Source organism: Dermochelys coriacea, chromosome 6 (genome assembly GCF_009764565.3).
Source record: "Dermochelys coriacea isolate rDerCor1 chromosome 6, rDerCor1.pri.v4, whole genome shotgun sequence".
NCBI lineage: Eukaryota > Metazoa > Chordata > Testudines > Dermochelyidae > Dermochelys > Dermochelys coriacea.
The window spans coordinates 128964033-128983123 of record NC_050073.1 but is presented as its reverse complement, the minus strand read 5'-3'; positions in this window follow the sequence as shown (position 1 = coordinate 128983123).

The window sequence follows — 19091 nt, the reverse complement described above, 5'->3', positions numbered from 1 at the left end:
AAAACACGTCCACCATGTAAAGCGGCAGCCCCAGTGGTACTCTGGTTTCAATGGTATGTAATTTTGCAAAGATATTGGATGTACTGAGTGTCAGCGCACAAAGGTGGCGCTGGCATTAATACGGTCTGCCACTTCAGAGGCCTTAATTCAAACGCAGACAATACACCAGGCCAAATCCTCAGCAGGAACTAGCTCCACTGACTGCACATCACTGGTATCAATGGTGCTGAGCCAGTTTATACCAACTGAGGATCATATATTTGTATTCCCTGTAGTGTAATTTCATGCCAAGTAGTGGGGAAATAAACACGTATTCAGGATCTCCTCTTTGCAGAAGCTAAACACACATTTATTGTGTAGAATTTTGTCCTCAGGGGGCAATCTGACTTCATTTCAATTAATAGTCTTCCTGCAGGAAACTCTGTTTTTCAATTGCCCGTACACCTAATAAGTGGCTTCCTTTTGGATCCATTTTGTTAAATGGTGATGATGCCTACAATCAATATCAGTAATACTGACTCTAAAACAACTTGTTCTTAGAGCTTTCCCAGAAACATGCTGGATTTCCTGACCATCTTATTTAATTATAATACACTGCACAGTCAGTTATTATGTAACAGAGTAATTGACAAGGGAAATGTACTTAAGTAGAACTTTGGGATGAAATCATCACACTAAATCGCCACAAAGTTATGACACGTTCAAGTAGATGAAAAATTATCCCTTCTCAGTTTGGTTCACAGTACAGGACACTGCCCTGAAACCCATCCCTGCCCTCAGAATACACAAAACTCCACCATTCTGAGCACCTCCGTAATGCTAAGGGATGACACTCCATGCTGTGAAATACTGTCTAGATCTCATCTGAACATCCCTACTACATTGAGGCCCTGACCATGGTTGGGGTTTCTAAGAACTACAGTAAAACATATAATAATTATGGAGACATTAGTTGCAATTCCATTGTTAAGGTTGTTCTCCCCCTCCCCCCGCATTTAAAGCAATGATTCAACCTCTTTGTTAGACATGGACACAGCTTGTTCTCTCCAAACATCTGCTCTAACTCTTGTAGTACATAGCGTATTTTCTGAGAATTTACAAGAAATCCATTTGTTAGTTTGAGTCGAAATTAATGGAAAACTGGGTCTTTTAAGCAATTGAGCATGCCAGTGATTTCTCTGTCCCACATGTGCTTTTTTAAAAAATATAACAGACTTTTCAAACTTTCCATAGACTTAAAGTTAACTGAAAACTTATTTATAGGCTATATTTGAAGAAATGAGGTTATTAATAGGGCTGGTCAAGAGTTTTCTGTCAATTGGTTTTGATGGAATATTGAGGTTTTCACAAAATGAAGTTTCCACAGATATTTTTTGGGCTTTTTTTGTTTTTGTTTTTTTTAAATTAAAAAAAAAATGTTTAAAGTATTTGGCTAAAATGTTGGTTTGGGTTTTTCAACAAAAAGTAAAAATTTTCTGCAGGCATTTTTCTCCCAGCTAACGCTGGTTATTAACAATTGTTATAATTAATTATAACGATTAACTTTGCTACAGAGAAAGTCGTGTAAACAGATCAAATCCCTTAAAGTAGGACTATCATGACATCAGTGGTAACCCAAACTATCATCAGGGTTCCTCCTAATTTGCATGCAACAATTCTATTGTGATTATTCAATGGAATAACAGAGACAGAAAACAGGTATCTAGATCAGCGATGCTCAGACCACAGTGGTTCGGGAGCCAAATTAACGATCAGCCTTACCCAAAAGAGCCACAGTCATGTGGATTCATTGTTTCATTTACTAGATATATATTCTTCTCACGGCAAAATGACTGACCGAGTATTCTACAATTGGTTAATAACATAGTAAAAGTATCCTGATAGCTTACACTGTTAATAATTAAATCACAATGTTTTAATATCATGTGCTGCAAAGCAATAAAGAGCCATTTGCAGCTCCTGAGACTCAGTGTGAGTATCACTGATCTAGCTAGATTTCAGAGTAGCAGCCGTGTTAGTCTGTATTCGCAAAAAGAAAAGGAGTACTTGTGGCACCTTAGAGACTAACAAATTTATTAGAGCATAAGCTTTCGTGAGCTAAATGCATCCGATGAAGTGAGCTGTAGCTCACGAAAGCTTATGCTCTAATAAATTTGTTAGTCTCTAAGGTGCCACAAGTACTCCTTTTCTTTTTGATCTAGCTAGAGTTTTCATTGGTAGGTTACATGGCTCAACGTCACAGTTTAAGGGTTCACGCTGCATTTTTAGATCACTGGAACCATGGAGTCTGGAACCTTTTCTTTAGCTTGCCACTCACCACTCTTCTTCTGCATTTCCCTCTTACACCCTCCAGTTTAATTTTTTCTTCAACTTCTGGCAATCGAGATTCTCAGTGCTTATCTAAACAGGAAAGTTTTACTGGTTATACTGGTATAATTAGAACACTATAGTTATACAGGCCTTACCATTCCAAGTCCCTGAAGCTATTTTAATGCTTTTTAAAATTCACCTTCCTACCTGTCTTGAATTGTGCACCTTTATACAGTAAACTTATCATCCAAGGATTCTGGGCTAAAAGCATAGGGCTGCATTTGATTTTTAATTAAACAGTTTCTATAAAAGCTCATAGAAATGTAAATAACTTTGCTGGGTTTTTTGTTAATTACATTTCTATGCAACTCCTGGCTTTCCAGAAGCTGTACCTAGCATTTATGGGTGTGTATATGTATGGGATTAGACACAACATTTTGCGTTTTTCCTGCTTCCTATTCAAGTTAAACTCTGTTCTACCAAGAGGCTGATACTGTCCTTTGGCTAAAACAGCAGCTGCATTATAATGATGAACCACACAATGGGGAGTATCTCTCCAGCTTCTAGGAAGGCAGCCTTGCTGTTTTGACAGCTTCTAAGACAGCATGGACTGAGAGGGAGAAAAAAGGTGGTAATCGCTGCCTGCATACCCATGGATGATACACCAGCAATTGATCTCCCATGTCATTATCTCCAGAACAAGGCCAGGCCAGGTTAGCAGTATGATTTTTCCTTGCCCCATGTTCAATGCGTAGGACATTAGACTGGGACTTTGGAGACCTAGTTTAAAAATCCTACAGTGCCACAGATTCCCCATGTGAACTGATAAATTTTTAATCAAGATTGGATGTTGTCAGGTTTTTCCCTCCAAAACATCTGCTCTAGCAATTATTTGGGAGAAGTTCTATGGCCTGTGTTGTACAGGAGTACAAATTGTGATCATCTAATGTATCTTCTGCCCTTGGAATTTATGAATCTACAAATGCTGTGCAAATACATGTGTCTACATTCTCACGGATTCTGCCCAGAGTTTGGCTTCCTTTCCTTTAAAGATGTCTCTTTAAATTTCCAGAGAAAATAAAATGACAACATAGACTACAATTTTGGATCTGAAGAAGGAAAAAATAACAAAATCTTTTGCATGTTAATGTGACACTGTTAATGTTACTGTTACTATTTTTGTGCCAGGTAGAAGGATGTAAAGTTGTGTTAGTGAATGAGTAATATGCCAGGATTTCCTCGAAAGTGTGTCTACGCTAAAAGATAGAAATATCAGTCAGTATAAAAAATACATTCATTTCAGTAATAAACCTTTTAAGGAATAAATTATGTCAAGAAGTTTCCCATGAATAAACTAATTTATAGGAATGATATAAGCCAAGTTATTTATTCTAAATCATAGGGTAATTCTTCAATTTATCACAGTTATGAAAGCGTTTTTTCAATAATCTTTCATCAACAAATACATATATCCAATACACTGTAGCTTTTCTTAGAGTAGCATGCCCATTTACAGCATTTCAGAGGGATGTCATTACTTAGATTATCATTTACAATGGGCCAGATCCTCAGGTGCTGCACATCAGCATGGCTCCACTGAAGACACTTTGATTTACACCAGATGAAGATTTGGCCTGCTGTGTCCACACAATGTAGGAAAGCCATATTTTCATTTTTTTTTTCCCTAGGGGACGTTAGTAGCAATTAGTAAAGACACTGCATTTATATAAAACATTGCAGCCTCAAAGATCTGTGCAGATATTCACTAATACCCTTTTATGAAGGAGGCAAGAGTATCTGCATCATGCAAGGAGGGAAGCCAAAGCCCTGTCAACACTGGGAATTTGCCCTACTCATAGCTAAGTGCCTGTGTAGCTGCATAGTTGCAAAGCCCTGCTACGAACAAGGTATAATACTATAACTAGGCTTGTATGCAGTGGTGTTGTAGCTGTGTCCATCCCAGGATATTAGAGAAACAAAGTAGGTGAGGTTGGAGAAAGTCCAGGACATGCACCTTAACACAGTCAAAACTGCTTTCACCAAACAAGGACATCCCACCAGAGAAGTAGATCACATCATGAAATGGGCCTCCCAAATACCTCAAGAGAACCTGCTTCAATACAGGGAAAAAACTTCTGACCACATACCCTGAGTTGTCACCTATTACCCGGCACAGGAACCCACATGGAGTATCAAACAGCTTACAACCTATGTTTGATGGGGACCCCATCCTGAAGGAAATCTTTCTTGAAGCCCTTCTTCTGGCCTTCAAACAACCATCTAATATCTCCAAGCTCATCATCAGAACAAGCTCCCAGACCAGGACACATCAACTTAAAGCAGCACCAGACCCTGCCTGGACAACAGATGCAAAACCCGAGGACATTACTCCACTGCTACTGTGATCAACACCCCCTGCAACACACCTTTCGAGATCCAAGATCCTACACGTGCCTATCACAACATGTGGTGCACCTCAGCCAGTGCACTACATGCCCCAACAGCAATGGGTGAAACCAGACTATCCCTCTGCTCCACAATGAACACATACAGGAAAACGATAATAGAAAAACACCATATCAGCAGTATGAACACCTTTCACAAAGTGATCACTTTGTGACATCTCATCCTCAAAGGAAGCCTGAACAACACTTTCAAAAGACGAGCCTGGGAGCTTAAATTCATATTTGCTAGACACTAAAAATCATGGACTGAGGAGAGACAGTGGATTTATGGCTTATTACAACAATCTATAACCCACTAACAACCTCTCCACAGCTGTTTACCACCCCCTTCCTTTCCTTCCTATGATGGAGGGGTGTTAATGAACTACTTCACCTTGACTGGTCCCTTGAAATGTGTTAACTCCTTATGCTAAACAATCTGTTCCACCTTATATTTAGCTGTGATACTCTGCCTACATGTCCCAGCCCTGAAGAAGAGCTCTGTGTAAGTTAGAAAGCTTCTCTCTCTCACCAACGAAAGATATTACCTCACCCATCTTGTCTCTCTAATAAGCAGAGTGGCAGAATTCAGTTTTATTTTGTTATAATCTCAGGAGCTAATACTGGTTAATTTTTAACCATTTTCCCAATATTTGTTTGCTTTTAATTATACCAGTGGCACAAAATTAGGGGGTTTAGGCATATTTTAAATTTTATTTATTTAAATGTTCACAGTTGCAGGAAATTATGGAAGGGTGTGAGACAAGGTCCCTCTTGGGTATCTGCTATAACATTATCCTTGATAAAGGCTGGGCCTAGTCATGATCCATTTTCAGGAACCTTAAAAAATGATGATTACTAGGGGCTAGATTGTGAGGTGGCCCACCTGCCTGCACAAGGGTGTAAGATTCCCCCTGTGGGCATGTAAGTCTGAACAGAGCTACCCACTCACCACTGTTGCCCTCTCTAGAGCAGGTGGCCAGCTAGATGTTGGCCAGGGTCCAGGTTGCTGAGCCAGAGTGAGGTGGGTGGTAACATGCTGTTGGTCTAGGACAGCATCAGATTGCTCTCCCCTCAGGCCAGGAGGGAACCAGAGAGGGACTGTGGTTCAAAGGTGTGTTGGAAGCACAGTGCCTTCAGAGACTAGTCCTCGGATGGTGCAATTGACCCCAGCCCTTGCTTGGAGCTCTGCCTGAACTCAAACCTATCCAGGCAAAGGGGATGTTGGGAAAGCCAAAAGTATAACTGGGTTCAAAAAAGAATTAGAGAACTTTGTGGAAGATAAGCCTATCGGTGGCGGTTAGCAAGATGGGGACACAAGCCCATCCTCCGGGTGTTCCTAAGACTCTGCCTGCCTGGGGCTGGAAACTGCTACCAGGGGATGAATCACTCAATAATTGCTCTGGTGGGTTTTTTTTTTAATTCCTTCTCAAGCATCTGGCACTGGCTGCTGTCAGAAGACAGGTTCCTGGGCTAGATGGACCATTGGTCGACCCAGTATGGCTACTTTTATTCACTTACAAACATCATTGAACTAAAGACTGATTTTTTGCTAGCCCCTTTGGTACTAATGTGGATTTCATTAGTTGGCTACATTATATGTGGTAGCCCAGTCCCGCATACCTTAGGTAAAACACAAGAGAAAGGGCAACATTGATAAGAATTTAAAACCTACACTAAAGACATCTTATTTGGAAGTGTCAAAAATATCTCAGAGGTTTCCAGTACAATTTAGTTTGACTCTTTATTTCAAGATCATCTCTACTCTTCAACCAGTTTTTCCTGGTCCCTTACGTGGACACTTATGTCAAACGGTCAATGCCAGACATGCATGCCATGGAAATTCCACCATTCAGCCCAGATTTAGAGCTGGATCCTGTATCTAGTAGAGTCAGTGGGAGTATTTCCATTCTTGGCTTTGGACTGGTCTGTCCATGAATCTCACTGTTGCCTTTTGGGTGCTGGAGGAGTTGGGTTTGTGTGTTCAGCTCAAGCGGGTTAAATACTGGCTGCCTGAGACCCAGAATAACTCATTCTGAAAATGTAGGAAGCAGCTGATCTAGGACCAGACTCAGAGTGACTCTGCATGGAGGAACATGCTCATCATTGGGAGTAATATGGTGGACCTGGGCTGTTAACGGATTCAAATAATTGCTTCTCAAAATCTGTGCTGAGTTTGGAATGGATGAAGTGTTAGCCCAATGACATGTCTGGCATTCATTTTCCCCAAATAGAGGTTTATTATAAACACATTCAACTGATGTATCATTAACTGTCTTCCCCCATAGGTCAGCAGACTGATGATAGAATCATAGAATATCAGAGTTGGAAGGGACCTCAGGAGGTCATCTAGTCCAACCCCCTGCTCAAAGCAGGACCAATCTCCAATTTTTGCCCCATATCCCTAAATGACCCCCTCAAGGATTGAACTCACAACCCGGGATTTAGCAGGTCAATGCTCAAATCACTGAGCTATCCCTCCCCCCTTCTGTGGTAAATGGGGAGTTAAGTGGGGAGATCTGGAATTCTCAGATGGAGTCGTTTTGCTGGTTTTCCTGTGAAAGGGCGCATCTGTGTTGAAGCAAACACCTTATATCTTTTATTGCCATAGGGAACATGTTAATTTAACTTCATTTTTTAAAGCAAAAGACTAACAAATCCGGGTGATGTAATCCTGCCCCATTTATTCACAAGAACATCCCCCTGTTCGCGTAGGCAGTGTCTTCCCTAACAGCAGTGCAGCTGCACTGGTGCTGCACTGCAAGTGTAGACAAGCCCTGAGACCGTGTTGTTAGGACTTCTGCTGGTGAAATTGCTGATCCACAGCCATTGTCACCGAATTAAACACAATTTGCAGCTTCATCTTTCGGCACATACTTCTACCTGAATGCACAAATCTACTTTCCTTTGAATGCACCTATCCTCACAGCAGAATACTCTGATATCCATCGATGCTCCTCCAGCCAAAGGCAGCACAGAGAGGGGAATAGTCACTCTCTTCTGTCACAGCACTCCAGAAGTAGAGTTGAGAACCACATTGCTATGTTTGAAAGTGGATGCACTTTCCTTTGGCCCTGCCAATACAAAGTGCAACCACCGTTCACTTGGATTTTTATGTTCTTTTGTTCCATTTCAGTGGGGTGGTACCTGCTTTAAATGATGCCATGATCATTGTCTAATTTGCTTTGCTCCCTGAATTCGCTTGCTGAGTGCTAAAAGGGCAAAAGGTGTCTGGGCAGTAATTTGCAAGCAGCCAGACGTGTTCTGCTCCAATTCTGAGGCACTTTCACTGTGGAAAGGCAGAGAGGTAAATACACCAAAGGCAGTTAAGAGTATGCAGACTCCTGCAGTTAGCTCATGGGCAGGCAGTGAGAGCTGTGACCCTCAGCAAGAGCTAAGGGGCAGGCACAACCGGCTGTATTTGCACTGCCCAAAGGGCTGTGAGTGCCCTTTCTGGTCCCAATAGTCGACAGGACGCTCTGCCAGAGCATTTCTGTTCTCTCTGATGCTGCCTCCTGAGATGGAAACTGAGCCGGTCTCCTGAGATTTGAATCAGTTCTGGTGCCCCCAAAGCTCAGTGTGCCCATCACGTGTGCAGCTCCGGACTCAGGCTAGGCCTGGGGGCAGCTCTCCTGACTAGAACAGCTTGGGCTCAGGCTGGCAGGTGAACACACATTACAACAAATTCTAAACTAAACGAGGGGAGGCAGGGGCCAGCCCAGCACATGGGCACCCAAGGGATGAGGAGAGGGTGCTCCGTCCCCAGTGAAGACTGCAGACACTGCTGCTAGCTAGCATTAGCATCCCAAAAGGGGGTTTTGTGAAGATGGCACAAAACAAGTTCAAACTAGCTAGTGACATAAAGGGTAACTAGAAAAAATTCTACAAATACATTAGACGCAAGAGGAAAACCAAGGGTAGGGTAGGCCAGTTACTCAGTGAGTGGGAAAAGACAATAACAGAAAATGTGGTAATGGCAGAGGTGCTTAATGACTTCTTTGTTTCGGTTTTCAACAAGAAGGGTGGTGGCGATTGGATGTCTAACATAGCAAATGCCAGTGAAATCCCTCTCCTTGGCCCCACCCCAGAGCCTGCACCCCCAGCCCAGAGCTCTGACCTCCTCCCACACCCCAACACCCTGTCCCAGCCCTGAGCTCCCCCAAACCCCCATCCCCGGCTCCACCCCAGAGCCTACACCCCCAGCCCAAAGCCCTGACTCCCTCCTGCACCTGAACCCGTCATTTCCAGCCCCACCCCACAGCCCTAACCCCTGCACCCCAATCCTCTGCCCCAGCCCTGAGCCCCACCTACACCCCAAATCCTTCATCCCCAGCTCCATTATGTCACGGGCATCAACAATTTTCTTTAACTGGGTCCCCAGGAAAAAAGTTTGAAAACCACTGACCTAGATGGAGTGAATATAAGGTGGATGCATAAGTGGTTGGAAAACTGTGTCCAGAGAGTGGTTATCAGTAGTTCACAGTCATGCTGGAAGGGCATAACAAGTGGGGTTCCGCAGGGATTAGTTCTGGGTCCGGTTCTATTCAATATCTTCATCAATGACTTAGATAATGGCATAGAAAGTACACTTATAAAGTTTATAAAGTTACTGAGCATCTACCAATGTGATATATGCCACCATGCGCCAGCAATGCCCCTCTGCCATGTACATTGACCAAACTGGACAGTCTCTACGTAAAAGAATGAATGGACACAAATCAGACGTCAAGAATTATAACATTCAAAAACCAGTTGGAGAACACTTCAATCTCTCTGGTCACTCGATCACAGACCTAAGAGTGGCTATACTTCAAAAAAAAACCTTCAAAAACAGACTCCAACGAGAGACTGCTGAATTGGAATTAATTTGCAAACTGGATACAATTAACTTAGGCTTGAATAGAGACTGGGAATGGATGAGTCATTACACAAAGTAAAACTATTTCCCCATGGTATTTCTCCCCCCCCCCACCCCCCACTGTTCCTCTGATATTCTTGTTAACTGCTGGAATTAGCCTACCTGCTTGTCACCATGAAAGGTTTTCCTCCTTCCCCCCCCTGCTGTTGGTGATGGCTTATCTTAAGTGATCACTCTCCTTACAGTGTGCATGATAAACCCATTGTTTCATGTTCTCTGTGTGTGTGTATATAAATCTCTCCTCTGTTTTTTCCACCAAATGCATCCGATGAAGTGAGCTGTAGCTCACGAAAGCTTATGCTCTAATAAATTTGTTAGTCTCTAAGGTGCCACAAGTCCTCCTTTTCTTTTTGCGAATACAGACTAACACGGCTGCTACTCTGAAACTTATAAAGTTTGTGGATGATACCAAGATGGGAGGGGTTACAAGTGCTTTGAAGGATAGGATTAAAATTCAAAATGATCTGGACAAACTGGAGAAATGGCTTGAAGTAAATAGTAAATTTGTCAATAAGGACAAATGCAAAGTATTCCACTTAGGAAGGAACAATCAGTTGCAAACATACAAAATGGGAAATGACTGTCTAGGAAGGAGTACTGCGGAAAGGGATCTTGGGGTCATAGTGGACCACAAGCTAAATATGACTCACCAGTGTAACACTGTTGCAAAAAAAGGAAACATCATTCTGGTATGTATTAGCAGGAGTCTTGTAAGCAAGAACATAAGAACGGCCAAACGGGTTCAGACCAAAGGTCCATCTAGCCCAGTATCCTGTCTGCCAACAGTGGCCAGTGCCAGGTGCCCCAGAGGAAATGAACAGAACAGGGAATCATCAAGTGATCCATCCCCTGTCGCTCATTCCCAGCTTCTGGCAAACAGAGACTAGGGAAACTATTCCTGCCCATCCTGGTTAATAGCCATTGATGGACCTATCCTCCATGCATTTATCTAGTTTGTTTGGTTTTATTTAGCCCAGTTATGGTCTTGACCTTCACAACATCCTCTGGCAAGGAGTTCCACAGGTTGACTGTGCGTTGTGTGAAGAAATACTTCCTTTCATTTGTTTTAAACTTGCTGCCTATTAATTTCATTTGGTGACCCCTAGTTCTTGTGTTATGAGAAGTAGTAAACAACACTTCCTTATCTACTTTCTCTACACCAGTCATGATTTTATAGACCTCAATAACTTCTCCCCTTAGCCATCTCTTTTCCAAGCTGAAAAGTCCCAGTCTTATTAACCTCTCCTCATACGAAAGCCGTTCCACACCCCTAATAATTTTTGTTGCCCTTTTCTGAACGTTTTCCAATTCCAATATATCTTTTTTGAGACGGGGCGACCACATCTGCACACAGTATTCAAGATGTGGGCGTACCATGAATTTATAGAGAGGCAACATGATATTTTCTGTCTTATTATCTATCCCTTTCTTAATTATTCCCAGCATTCTGTTCACTATTTTGTCTGCTGCTGCACATTGAGTGGATGTTTTCAGAGAACTATCTACAACGACTCCAAGATCTTTCCTGAGTGTTAACAGCTAATTTAGACCCCATCTTTTTATATGTATATTTGGGATTTTGCTTTCCAATGTGCATTACTTTGCATTTATCAATATTAAATTTCATCTGCCATTTTGTTGCCCGGTCACCCAGTTTTGAGAGACCCTTTTGTAGCTCTTTGCAGTCTGCCTGGGACTTAACTATCTTTAGTAATTTTGTACCATCTGCAAATTTTGCCACCTCATTATTTACCCCTTTTTCTAGATCATTTATGAATATGTTGAATAGGACTGGGCCCAGAACATACCCCTGGGGCATACCTCTATTTACCTCTCCCCATTCTGAAAACTGGCCATTTATACCTACCCTTTGTTTCCTATCTTTTGACCAGTTACCAATCCATGAGGAGCACCTTCCTTCTTATCCTGTGCAGTTTATTTTGTGTAAGAGCCTTTGGTGAGGGACCTTGTCAGAGGCTTTCTGAAAATCTAAATACACTATCTCCACTGGATCCCCTTGGTTCACATGCTTGTTGACCCCCTCAAAAATTCTAGTAGATTGGTGAGGCATGATTTTCTATTACTAAAACCATATTGACTCTTCCCAACAAATTATATTAATCTATAGGTCTGACAATATTGTTCTTTATCATAGTTTCAACCAGTTTGCCCAGCACTGAAGTCAGGCTTACAGGCCCCTAATTGCCGGGATCACCTCTGGAGTCCTTTATAAAAATTGGCATCACATTAGCTATCCTCCAGTCATCTGGTACAGAAGCTGATTTAAATGATAGTTTACAGACTACAGTTAGTAGTTCTGCAATTTCGCATTTGAGTTTCTTCAGAACTGTTGGGTGAATATCATCTGGTCTTATTGACTTATTGCTGTTTAATTTATCAATTTTTTCCAAAACCATCTCTAATGATACCTCAATTTTGGATAGTTCCTCAGATCTGTCACCTAAAAAGAATGGTTCAGGTTTGGGAATTTCCCTCACATCCTCAGCCATGAAGACCGATGCAAAGAACTCATTTAGTTTCTCCACAATGGCCTTATCGTCCTTGAGTGCTCCTTTAGCACCTCAATCGTCCAGTGGCCCCACTGGTTGTTTAGAAGACTTCCTGCTTCTCATGTATTTAAAAAAATAATTTGCTATTACTTTTTAAGTCTTTAACTAACTGTTCCTCAAATTCTTTTTTGGCCTTCCTAATTGTATTTTTACATTTCATTTGCCGGTATTTATGCTCCTTTCTATTTTCCTCACTAGGATTTTACTTCCACTTTTTAAAGGATGCCTTTTTGCCTCTCACTGCTTCTTTTACTTTGTGGTTTAGCCACGGTGGCTCTTTTTTGGTTCTTTTACTGTGTTTTTTAATTTGGGGTATGAATTTAAATTGAGCATCTATTATGTTGTCTTTAAGAAGTTTCCATGCAGCTTGCAGAGATTTCACTTTTGGCACTATACCCTTCAATTTCTGCTTAACTAACCTCCTCATTTTTGTGTAGTTCCCCTTTCTGAAATTAAATGCTACAGTGTTGGGCTGCTGTTGTGTTTTTCCTGCCACAAGGATATTAAATTTAATAATATTATGGTCACTATTACTAAGCAAGACATGGGAAGTAATTCTTCCATTCTACTCCATGCTGATTAGGCCTCACCTGGAGTATTGTGTCCAGCTCTGGGTGCCACATTTCAGGAAATATTTGGGCAAAGTGGAGAATTTCAGAGAAGAGCACCAAAAATATTAAAAGTCTCGAAAACATGACCTATCAGGGAAGATTGAAAAAAAATGGGTTTATTTAGTCTGAAGAAGAGAAAACTGAGAGGGGACATAACAGTTTTCAAGTACATAAAAGGTTTTTACAAGGAGGAGGGAGAAAAATTGTTCTTCTTAACCTCTGAGGATAGGACAAGAAGCAATGGGCTTAAATTGCAGCAAGGGTGCTTTAGGTTGGACATTAGGAAAACTTCAAGTGTCAGAGTGGTTAAGCCTTGAAATAAATTGCCTAGGGAGGTTGTGCAGGTTAGACAAACACCTGTCAGGGGTAGTCTAGATAATACTTAGTCCTGCCATGAGTGTAGGGGACTGGACTAGATGACCTCTCAAGGTCGCTTCCAGTTCTATGATTATGGAGTCATGACCACCAGCCCATGTACCGATAGGCCTGTAGGTGCTACCAGAATATAGATCAAGGTATTAACCAATGTGTATAGTGAGAAGAAGGAAGGTCAATGCTAGGGTGTGTTGCAAGCTGACAGCACATACTTGCTGAGATCAAGGCAGCTGAATTCCCTCTATATTTGTAAACTGCATCTTAGAGTGCTAAACCACAGTAGCTCAGTGTAGGAACTTGTAAGAGATGCCCTCTGTTTTTTAGAAAGCACCGTGCTCACTGAGTATCTCTCGAGTAAATCTACAGCAAAACAAGGTGTAGCCTCACTCCAGAGATTAAAATATTTCCTTCTCAGTATGGCTCTGTAAGGACAGTCAAACAGACTTAAACTTTCAATCTTACTGTGTCTGTGAACGTTCAGGTTACCTGGGTTTTAAAGCTACTTGCAAAGAAAATGTGTCCTTACATGCAATGTAATGAGGAAAACGTAATCAGGGTAACATTAGTATGCTGCGTGCTACATGTCTACAGCCTGAAGAGGGCCTTATAGTTCACACGTTGTCTGCAATCTTCATTTCTATTCCTGCAGCCCTTCCACAGGTCCCCATGTGTGTCTGGTCATGTGACCTATCCAGCTAGAATGTCACTGCTGGATCTTTCACCGGCCTGAAAGTGTAAGAATGATACATCTTTATTTTCTATTGGAGTTTGCTGTCAGAGGTGATGGTTTTTCATAGTTTTAGCAAGCATGCTCTGATATAGGTTGCTTCGCAGATAAGTCCCCAAATACTTCAGTGTGTGAGGGACATTCAAACATGTTGTGATCTGATCGTTATTCCATGTAACAGTAGTTTCATTTGGTCTTTTATCCCTGCTTCCCCACACACCCGTCTATCTTGTATTGACAGTAATGGGTGATTCAAACGTCACAATTTCAGGTGCCTATCTTGGAAAAATTGGTCTGGAAATCTTACCAGATCATGTTATTTCAAGAGATGTATGTTCCTTCCTTGCTTCTTGTCCAAGCGGAAATACGTTCAGGACATAGAGGTTCAAACAAATGAAATGAATGAGAATGACATTTTGAATGTCTCCAGAGAGTTTTGGTTTGAGTCCAGATTGAATTCTGAGTTCAGGTCTGTGTTACTTATCTCAACTAGCAAACCAGTCCCAAGTTACATTATCTAATAATTGGCACCATCCCATAAACCAAACTTCTTATAATTTTTGTTGTGTTTCTTTCAGAGCACCTCTCACTTGGAGACCACCAAAGAGTCAAAAGGCCAGCCCACTGTGTTTCCTTGTGGCTGAAATGACTGAGCCTGCAAATGTGACATGTATTTGATTTACTCTCTGCTCCTAGACTTCAGAACCCTTAGCTCCAGAGTCTATTTTTTCTGCACAAACATACTCCTTTCAATGAAAGTCATTCATTAATCCCTTCACAAGCACCATTACAGCTGTGAGCCAGAGCCATCAAAAAACAGCAGCAGCCACTTTGAGCATTTGCGGTCTCACAGCCAGAGGCAGGTGCACTTCAGATTACTTATGTAATATCAGTAGAATACAAACACAGTAGACTAGCTCTGAAATAAGTAATGCACCAACTAAGAAAAATAAATTTAAAAAAACCCAACAAACAAACAAAAGTACAGATTGGCTAGGAAACAAGGCCACAGCTGTGGCAAGGGCACTCAGTGCTACTGCTGAGTGTGACATCTGGTAGCTACTGACCTTTTCCAAACAGTACTTCACAGCACTGGCAAGCCACCATCTCCTTCCTTCTCCAAAAAAGCCACCAATTAAAAATGCATTACCAGTCCGCTCTAATGCAAAGCCAAAAGTGCCACACATTTATTTTGCAAACACTCAGAGCAAGCTTTACAAAGACTTTTTCACATCTCATATATTTAAGAATTAAATGAATTAAATTGATCTCACCTGTGAAATGTTAGCAACTAGTGAAAATCTTTGTTTAGGAATAATGTCTCCTTCTGCATGAATAGCTACTAAGGCTACTTCTGGCACAGGGCTGATAAACCCACCACCCTTTACCTTTTGATTCCTCTTCTCCTCTTTGTTAATTGAACTGTGGTAATGCCTAGAGGCCGCAAGCATTATTCTCTGTTGTGTACAAAGTAATGAAAAGACAGTTCTAGCCCCCAAAAGCTTACATATGGGACATCCACAGCATGAACAGGTGGAGAAAGATGTACAGCTGGGTGTGAGGCAAGGACAAGGTTCTGTCAGTGTTACCCCAAGAACTGATTCAAGGATCCCAGAGTAGCCCTCATATTGCTTACTTCCAGGTTCCCCAGATGCTAACCTATTCATCTGTTCACCTCAAGATGAAAGAAGGGAGCCTGCCCTAGTGAAATGTCCAGGGTTTACCAGAGATCTCGCTATGCCCTTCAGGAATCTCCCCAGAACAGACTAGGTCTGTTCATCCCTGGGAGGACACAGATACAGCCTTCAGCTCAAAGTATTGACACCCAGGCAGTATTTTTCCAAAACAAAGTAGGTTTTTTTATTTATTGTAATCAACCTTTCTTAATACAATTAATCTAAACCAAAATTGAAACATAAACATAACCCCCTTAGCACAGGTATACAAGCTACAGTACCCAAGACTGTAATGTCATACAGTTGGAATGATTTATGTGATTATGTTTTTCACATGATGGCCAGTCATTGACAGCAATCTTAATAAACTGTAAACTTTAAACATAGCAACAAACATACACATCACTGACACTCATCTTTCTTATCCCAAGCATACACACTCATTCACCCTGTTTCTATTCTATACCCCCTACTCTGGCTAGCAAGCTTACACTCCACCGGGTTCTCTCCCTCTGTTCTTTCCAGGTCCTTCTGCTGTGTCTCAGCAATGCCAATGCTGCTGCTGCCATCCTGCAGTTGCTTCTTCCTTCAGGTCTTCTTCCTTGCTGTTCTTTGCTCTTTTCGGGTTCTCTGTTCTTCTCCTCCTCTTGCTCCTAATCAACTCACTTTTGCCTGCCTGCTCTCTGTCTTATAGACAGGTTTTGGCCTGTTCTGATTGCCTTATTTTTCAATCCCACCATTAGCACACCCATCCTCCAATCGCCTTCATACCCCTTCTCATTTGTCCATACTTATAGACCAATCATAGCTGCTGACACCTCCCTGTAATTGTGGAGTGACCTTTACCTAACCTCAGTCTACACCCCGTCTACCAACAGACCAGTCATTGGCTGAACTGTTTAGAACTACCGTCTTACTGTCCGTGGCTGTGTGCCAACATTGATTGCACACTTAGAATTACCAGACTTTTAAACTATAATCCATTACCTTATTTTTTTTAATATATATACTGTGACAGAGCTCTGTCCTTGCCTCCGTGGGTCCCGCGTTTCCTGGTGGATTTCGCTAGCCTCAGAGGCTCACTGTGACCCTCCACGTAACCCTTCTTTCTCTAGAGACAAGGGTCACAGTCTGCTGAGCCATTTTCATCATAAGCCAGCGAGGGAGGTGAGGAGAAGTTATCCTTCCTTGCACAGTCTCTGTTGTCTCCTTGTCTCAGTGATTAAACAGGGGCTGGGGGCGGGCAAAGGCGGGAGCCCGGGCCCACCCTCTACTCCAGGCTCCAGCCCAGGGTCCCTAATAGTATCAGCTATGGTAGCTGACCTTTTAGAAACAGGACATGTACAATTCCCTGGGCTACTTCCCCCACAGCAGCCCTCACTTCCTCAAGCTCCACTTCCCCCTTACCTCAGGGCCTCCTTCCTTGTGCCTGATATGGTGTGTACTACTCAGCCTCTCCAACCACACAACTGTCTCCCACAGCTCCTGACGTGCACCCCCACCTGACTGACTGGGAGGCTTTTAACTAGTTTCAGCCAGCCCCTGATTGGCTTCAGGTGTCCCAATCAACCTAGCCTTCTCCCTGCCTTCTGGAAAGTTCTTAATTGGTCCCAGGTGTCTTAATTGACCTGGAGCAGCTGCCATTTCACTTATCATGGTACCAGGGATTCGTTTAGCCTGGAGCTAATATAGCTATCTCCCACTACTTTTCTATAGCCATCTGGCCTTGCCCCGTCACAATACTTATTTGTTAACTTATGCATCTTAATATTATAGTCTACTGTTGCCATCCTATTTCTTACCAATTTAATTAATCTTATTTCTGTTTTCCTCTATTTTCAGTTAATGCTGGCAAAGGAAGCATAAACTCTGGCAAATCAAGTATAATTGGGCAGTCAAAAAAGAATTTGAAGAATAACTAGCAAAAGACTGAAAAACTAAGAGCATTTTTAAAATTACATTTGAAGAAGGAAGCCTGCCAAAAAATCAGTGGGGCCCCTGGATTACCAAGGTGCTAAAGGGGCAGTCAAGGAAGAAATAGCCAGTGCATTAGTCTTCACTGCAGAGGATGTGAGGGAGATTCCCACACTTGAGCTATTATTTTACACAACAAATCTAAGGAACTTGAAGAATCCAGATTGAAATATTAGTGAAGGAGGTTTTGGAACAAATTGATATAAATTAAACAGTAATAGGTCACCAGGACCAGATGGGATTCACCCAAGAGTTCTGAAGGAAATCAAATATGAAATTGAAGAACTACTAACTGTGGTATAACTTAAATCAGCCTCTGTACTGGATGACTGGAGGATAGCTAATGTGACACCAATTTTGGAAAAGGGCTCCAGAGGGTATCCTGGCAATTTCAGGCCAGTAAACCTAACTTCAGTATTAGGCAAATTGGTTGAAATTATAGTAAAGAAAGGAATTATAATACTCATAGTTGAACAAATATTTTGGTAAAGAGTCAACCACAACTTTGATAAAGGGAAATCACACCTCTCCAATCCATTCAAATTGTCTGAGGAGCTCAACAAGCATGTGGACTAGGGGGATCCAGTGAATACAGTATACTTGGACTTTCAGAAAGCCTTTGGCTAGGTCCCTCACCAGGGACTCCAAAGAAAAGTAAGCTGTCTTGGAATAAGATGGAAGGTCCTCTCCTGGATCAGTAACTGGTTAAAAGATGGGAAACAAAGGGTAGGAATAAATGGTCAGCTCTCACAGTGGACAGAGGTAAATAGCTGGGTCCCCTAATGAGGTTTACTGGGATGAGAGCTTTTCAAAATATTAATAAATAATCTGGAAAAGGGGGTAAACAGTGAGATGGCAAATTTTGCACACAATACTAAACTACTCAAGTTAGTTAAGTCCAAAGCAGACTGCAAAGAGTTATTTATGTAGGGAGGAGCCCTTCCTCAAAATGTTTGCATGAATAGAAATTCATTCAATAATAGAATAAGTATTGCAAACATCTGTTTGAGATTCTGGTAAGTGTTTGCATATACTATGTTTTTTTCATTATTCAGCCCACATTAGTGGCAAACTGTATCCATTGTGTTTCAGAACTACCAATACCTATTTTCCAAAATCTTCTTGTGCTCCTCAGCAGGAGGATTTCCCAGTGATGACAGGATGATGGCAGTGGCTTCTCTGGATTAAGATGTTGCAGAAGCATTATTTTTGTAGAAGCAAAGGGAAAAGTCTCTAAACATAGGAAGAAAGATTATAGTCAGCCATAAAAAAGCATGTTAGCTAATATGATATATGCAAACACTGAGGCTACAATTCAGGAAAGCACTTAAGTTGGTTAAGTCCCATTGACTTGACTTTTACCTGTATCAACTTGATGATGAAATGGCTTAATTCCAAACAGTGCCCATTGTTTTAGCCTTTTCTAACAATATTTAGATTTACTCTTATGAGGGTAGCATGTCTCTTGTCATGATTATTTTCAGTT